The 7,308-nt window shown below is 42.2% G+C and overlaps 1 pseudogene; it reads right to left on the bottom strand.

The window, feature by feature from the left end:
• Positions 1-1,323: 1,323 nt before the first annotated feature.
• LOC125451591 (protein arginine N-methyltransferase 1-like) lies at positions 1,324-2,144 on the bottom strand (annotated as a pseudogene).
• Positions 2,145-7,308: the final 5,164 nt, after the last annotated feature.

Genomic DNA, 7,308 nt, shown 5'->3' with positions numbered 1-7,308 from the left:
CCAATGAACAGAATTCTGATGAAATGAGACTTTCAGCAATCCTTCCATTTCCACCAAACTCTGATCCTATCTTGTGTCAATATTCATCAAATGAAACAGACCATTCTCAGTTAAATTCCTACTAGGAATTCTTTTCAGGCTATGAAGTATGAGATTCTGTGCAACACCGACATGCATGACAGATGCAAAAATTGGAGATAACTGTATTGAAACAAGTGGATATCTTTAACAGAAAGCTTATTTTAGAAGGAAAATGATATACTTATCAGTAAAAGAGTCTTTTACAGCTTCAGTCAGGTGACCAAGCTAATAATGAAGTGCAGGTTCAAAAAGAATCCTAAACTAGGAGACTAATGATGACCATGAAACTATTGTTGATTATCAGAAAATCTCATCTGGTTCACTAATGACCTACAGAGTTGGATTTCACTCATGACTTAAGAATTTTCCAGTCAAGAGCAAGGTCCCAAAAATAAATCTTTAAAAAAAACTGCAGAAGATGCACTTAAATTCAGGTTAGAATCACATTGCTTACTGAAGGATGATTTGCCAAATTAGGAAACAAGCATAAAAGTTAAGTACCATTCTTTTAAAACAAAATTGCACAGTTACTCAGATCTTAAATCCTCCCTGCCAAAGTAGCTATAGATTATTAACAGGGGTTTACATTAGATTATCTCTGGTTTTTCCCAAACAAAAATATAAATAGGGTGGCACGGTGGCTGAGTGGTTAGCTCTACCACCCTACAGCACTAGGGACCCAGGTTTGATTCCAGCCTCGGGTGACTGTTTGTGAGGAGTTTGCACGTTCTCTTCGTGTCTGCATGGGTTTCTTCCAGGTGCTCTGTTTTCTTCCCGCAATCCAAAGATGTGTAGGCTAGGTGGATTGGCCATGCTAAACTGCCTATAGTGTTTAGGGGGATGCATCGGAGTGGAATGCTGCAAGGGGCGGTGTGGACTTGTTGGGCTGAAGGGCCTGTTTTCACACTGTAGGGAATCTAATCTTTAAAAAAAAATCTGTACAGCAACTTAAGTAGCAACTGTTATAAGTAGAATTATTCTAAATGCCTGCCTCCCTCCCCCCAACTCATATGCCATGCTAATGAAATTCACCTGATCAAGGAGAGGAACAGTCAGTCACACAGCCAAATAACTTGTTTTGAAAATCCTGAAAATGGCATTACCCATATATAGCACATGACAGAGGTCACACCAGTGACTAAATGGAGGGCTGAGGACAGTGCACACAGCTGGAGGAGGGGAGGGAGAGATGAAGCTGCTTGTAGCACACCTTGTAGTCAACAGATCCAGGCAATCATACAATTATCCCTTGTATTTAATGTCAACGGTGAAATCGATGTCCCGAGTGTTATTGGTATTCCAAAGATCTCCTCACCTCATTTGGCTGTCAATTAGTCCTCCATATAGAAAATGGTTTGCTTCCAGTGTGTGTAAAGAGCATTAGGAACAGTGGGAAATCTCATTCTCTTGTGGCATCAGGTGAACTCGGTGTTGAAATATGTTACAGTGCATGTAAGTTGTCATTGCAAATTACTTTTAGGCAGAAAGGTAATGTGAATGACAGTTCATCAACTTTTACTGTGTAAATGTCCACCTCCTTGATGAGGCAGGCATTGGTCACCAGCTGCTTGGAATCCACTATATCCAACAGTGGCTTTTTCATGGCCACACCCTTGATACAGGACCTGAAAAAACCATAGACATTCTCTCACCAGTGTATCTTGTAGTCCTTGTACTGCCTGTCTTCAATGGCTGTGACAGAGAGATAGACAGTAGCTCAATCTGGGAAAATCAAGCTGTTTAGTCGTAACCATTTGTCCCTTGTGTTGACGATCATTTTCAGCATTAATTCATAAAAGAGATAGTAGCCCAACCATTTCAGTGATGATTATGTCGACCCTCTCCATGGGACGTTCCACCTCCTTTACCTTGCCCTTGATGATGGTGATAATATGATCTAGATTATTGGCCTTAATGATCTTTCCAGCTTGTTGGGAGTTGTTGGAGCACCTAATAAATTTCTTGTCACCAGCTTCGACTGCAAACCTACAAAGGATTCCAGTTCCACTTCCCACATCTGGGACAACCTTGTTCTTGAAGAGATGCTTGTTTGTGGAAAACATGAGGCTTTTTTTCCCAGGGTGGAGGGCTCAATTACTAGGAGACAGAGATTCAAGATGCTAGGAGGGATATTTTTAACGTAAAGAGTTGTTCAGTGCCTGGAACACTTTGCCAGAGGAGGTGGTGAAAGCAGACACAATCGTAGCATGTAAGAAGCACCAGGACGAAAGATTGAATAGAAAGGGATTAGGAGGATAGGGATTCTATAAATGAAGACAGCTTTCATACAGATGGGCAAAATGTGGCAGTGCAGACTTGGAGGGCCGAAGGGTTTGTTTTTATGCTGTTTTGTTCTTTCTGCGCTCTTTGTTGTCATTCCAGACCAGGTTGTGGAATTTCGTAATTCATCAAGTTAGTTATTGGTTTGGTTCAATTGGAGTACAACTGTCTTTTTATATTGTACTTAAAGGAACACATTTACCTTCATTTTATGGTTATTGCTTATTGTTTGGTTTCATCATTAAAGCTGGTCAAAGCTGTAATAAAGCAGAGGTATGCATGTTTTAACTAATCTGGTATTCTTCTAGAAAGCAGAATCTTAATGGTACATTTAAACTACAAGCTTTCCTTTATATGATTCAGCCTTAATATAACTATTCATTTATTTATTTTAAACATTTCTTCAATTCAGACTTATTTGAGGTACTTGGTCAACCGTTTACTTCTGGTTGCTTGTGATGTAATACATTTTAATTTATTCGTGTAAGTCGGGAAATAAAAAATGCCTTCAATTTGACACATTGTTGGTACAAAATACATTCTCAACCTTGCTCATTTCACAATAAATATAAATAGAATATGTAATTAATATAAGACTGATATAACTTCCCTGGTGTCCTGATGGTTAAGATTTGTTGCTCTCACCACTGTGGCTTGGGTTTAATTCCCGGTTAGGGAAGGCAGGCTTATGTGAGTGGCACAGTGGTTAGCACTGTTGCCTCACAGTGCTTGGGCCTGGGTTCAATTCTAGCCAAGGGTGACTGTCTCTGTGGGTTTCTGCTAGGTGCTCTGGTTTCCTCCCACAGTCCAAGGATGTTCAAGTTTGGCCATGCTAAATTACCTGCAGTGTTCAGAGAAGTGTAGGTTAGGTGTGCTAGCCATATTAAATGCAGGGTTACAGGAATAGGGTAATGGTGGGGCTGGGTGGGAAGCCCTTCAGAGGGTTGATGTGGACTGTTTGGACCTAATGACCTGCTTCCATACTGGAGGAGTTCTATTCTATTCATCGCTACATTAAAATTATATAACCTAGAATTACCTAAAGCAGATGGAAATCTTCCAGAGTTCCTTCCCCACACCACTGATTCCAGTCACATGAGCATTATTTATTTTGGACATTAGATAAACTGGAACATTGGAACATGAGGAATAATTTAAATAACCACAGAAGATAAATTGAGTTTAATAACATATAATAGATATTATATGTTAGAACTGCAATTTGCCAAGAACATTTTTCCTGCCCATTTGAGGTGCTAAATTCTCTTGGTGCAAAGTCTCCTGGTTGGAGAGGCTATCCTTCTGACGCTGACTTGCTACGTCACTTCCGTTCTGCATGCATAATTTAAAAGGTTGTCCTATTCCTCTACACCTCAAGTGAGATAATTTCACTGTAGCCCCTCTGATCTTTCAGCAGGCTCTCCAGCTAAGGCTGAAACATTGTGGGGAAACCTTCCCTGTTCTCCTCTTCATTTATGCAGTTGCTGTAGCATTAAAAATTCACGAGCATTTGAATCTTTCTGACTGATGCCAGGCCAAACTTAATTTAAAATACTTCACTTCAGACCTCTGCTGAAGAATGTTATTGAGTTAAAGAACTATGACAAACCCAGCTGCAGATTCCAACCAGCCACTGACCAGTTGCAGATCTTCGTTTCCATCAGAGATTATCAGCTGAAAATGCTACCCAAGGATCATAATGTAATTTAAAGTGCAGTTGATTGGATATTTATGGATGAAAATATTAAGATAAAATGGAAAGTATCATGCAGCTTTGATTGCTCACTCAACCATAGGCAGAAACATGTAGATCATCTCTTTCTGTTTATCACTGTCTTCTTTAAGTTTATATCTATGGATTTTATTTTACCCATATCAATTAACTTGCTTCCTATTTTATCAGATCAGTTTGAATAGCTAGGGCTATTTTTTGATACATGATGTTGAGGTTGGGGATAGATGTTTGCTTAGTCTAGGTCAAGTTGACATAAGGAAGGAGGAAGTGTTAGGTATCCTAAAAGACATTAAGGTGGACAAGTCCCCAGGTCCGGATGGGATGTATCTCCGGTTTCTGAGGGAAGCCAGAGAGGAAATAGCCAGGGCCCTAACAGATATCTTTGTAGTGTCCTTAGACATAGGTGAGGTCCCAGAGGACTGGAGACTTGCTAATGTTGTCCCCTTGTTTAAAAAGGGCAGCAAGGATAATCCAGGTAATTATCGACTGGTGAGCCTGACATCAGTGGTAGGGAAGCTACTTTAGAAATACTGAGGGATAGGATCTATTCCCATTTGGAAGAAAATGGGCTTATCAGTGACAGACAACATGGTTTTGTACCGGGAAGGTCATGTCTTACCAACTTAATAGAATTCTTTGAGGACGTGACAAAGTTGATTGATGAGGGAAAGGCTGTAGGTGTCATATACATGGACTTCAGTAAGGCATTTGATAAGGTTCCCCATGGCAGGCTGATGGAGAAAGTGAAGTCACATGGGGTCCAGGGTGTGCTAGCTAGATGTATAAAAAACTGGCTGGGCAACAGGAGACAGAGGGTAATAGTAGAAGGGAGTTTCTCAAATTGGACACCTGTAACCCACCTGTGCTGGGACCATTGTTGTTTGTGATATATGTAAATGATCTGGAGGAAGGTGCAGGTGGTCTGATCAGCAAGTTTGCTGATGACATTAAGATTGGTTGAGTAGCTGATGGTGAAGGGGACTGTCAGAAATTACAGCGGAATATAGATAGACTGGAGAGTTGGGCAGATAAATGGCAGATGGAGTTCAATCCAGGCAAATGCGAGGTGATGCATTTTAGAAGATCAACTTCAAGGGTGAACGATACAGTAAATGGAAGAGTCCTAAGGAAAATTGATGAACGGAGAGATCTGGGTGTTCAGGCCCATTGTTCCCTGAAGGTGACAACGCAGGTCAACAGGGTGGTCAAGAAGGCATATGGCATGTTTTCCTTCATTGGGCGGGGTATTGAGTACAAGAGTTGGCAGATCATGTTGCAGTTGTACAGGACTTTGGTTCAGCCACATTTGGAGTACTGTGCACAGTTCTGTTCGCCACATTACCGAAAGGATGTGGATGCTTTGGAGAGGGTGCAGAGGAGGTTCACCAGGATGTCGCCTGGTATGGAGGGTGCTAGCTATGAAGAGAGGTTGAATAGCTTAGGATTATTTTCATTAGAAAGACGGAGATTGAGGGGGGACCTGATTGAGGTCTACAAAATCATGAGGGGTATAGCCAGGGTGGATAGCAAAAAGCTTTTTCCCAGAGTGGGGGACTCAATTACTAGGGGTGATGAGTTCAAAGTGAGAGGAGGAAAGTTTAAGGGAGATATGCGTGGAAAGTTCTTTACACAGAGGGTGGTGGGCACCTGGAACACATTGCCAGCAGAGGTGATAGACGCAGATGCGTTAGTGTCTTTTAAGCTATATTTGGACAGGTACATGGATGGGCAGGGAGCGAATGGACACAGACTGTTAGAAAATAGATGACAGGTTAGACAGAGGATCTTGGTCGGTGCAGGCTTGGAGGGCTGAAGGGCCTGTTCCTGTGCTGTAGGTTTCTTTGTTTCTTACAAATGTGCAGAAACAGTTAACACTTAGTTGTTGCCTGAAACTGAGTTGTAAAGCTGAATCATGTTGTAAAGTGTAAAAAACAATGCTTTGGAAAGAATTCTGAGGGATAAGATTTATAACTATTTGGAAAAGCATAGCATGATTAAAGGGAGTCAGCATGGCTTTGTGAGGGGCAGGTCATGCCTTACAAATCTTACTGAGTTCTTTGAGGAGGTCACAAGACAGGTTGACGAGGATCGAGCAATGGATGTTGTATACACGGACTTCAGCAAGACATTTGATAAGGTTCCCCACGGCAGGCTCAATCATAAAGTCAGGAGGTATGGGATACAGGGTGATTTGGCTGTCTGGATTCAGAATTGGTTGGCTGACAGGAGGCAGAGAGTGGTTGTAGATGGTAAGTATTCTGGCTGGAGATCAGTGCTGAGTGGTGTCCCACAGAGCTCTGTTCTTGGGCCTCTGCTCTTTGTAGATTTTATAAATGACTTGGTTGTGGAGGTTGAGGGGTGAGTTAGTATGTTTGCTGATGACACAAAGGTTGGGGGTGCCATTGATTAGTATTGAGGGCAATTGCAGGCTCCAGCGAGACATTGACAGTATGCAGAGCTGGGCTGAGAAATGGCAGAAGGAGTTCAACCTGGATAAATGCGAAGTGGTGCATTTTGGAAGTTCGAACTTAAATGCTGAATATAGGATGAATGGCAGGATTCTCGGCAGTGTGGAGGGAACAGCAGGATCTTGGTGTTCAAGTGCATAGCTCCCTCAAATTTGCCACCCAAGTGGATAAGGTTGTTAAGAAAGCATATGGTGTTTTGGCTTTCAATAACAGGGGGATTGAGTTTAAGAGCCGCGAGGTTTTGCTGCAGCTCTATAAAACCCTGGTGAGACCACACTTGGAATATTGTGTCCAGTTCTGGTCGCCCTATTATAGGAAAGATTTGGAGGCTTTGGATAGGGTGCAAAGGAGGTTGACCAGGATGCTGCCTGGACTGGAGGGTTTGTCTTATGAGGAGAGGTTGACTGAGCTTGGACTTTTCTGTCTGGAGAGAAGGAGGAAGAGAGGTGACCTGGGTGAGATGTACGAGGTAATGATTGAGGCATGGATTGAGTCGATAGCCAGAGACTTTTCCCCAGGGCAGGATTGACTGCCACGAGGGGCCATAGTTTAAGGTGTTAGGAGGAAGGTATAGAGGAGACGTCAGAGGGAGGTTCTTCACCCAGAGAGTTGTGGGTGCAGAGTCATTAGTGACATTTCAGCGACTGCTGGACATGCACATGGACAGCAGTGAATTGAGGGGAATGTAGGTTAGGTTATTTTATTTTTGGATTCGGATTATTCCATGGCACAACATTGTAGGCC

This window comes from Stegostoma tigrinum, chromosome 5, assembly GCF_030684315.1.
Source record: "Stegostoma tigrinum isolate sSteTig4 chromosome 5, sSteTig4.hap1, whole genome shotgun sequence".
NCBI lineage: Eukaryota > Metazoa > Chordata > Chondrichthyes > Orectolobiformes > Stegostomatidae > Stegostoma > Stegostoma tigrinum.
This window is presented reverse-complemented; position numbering and strand designations above follow the sequence as displayed.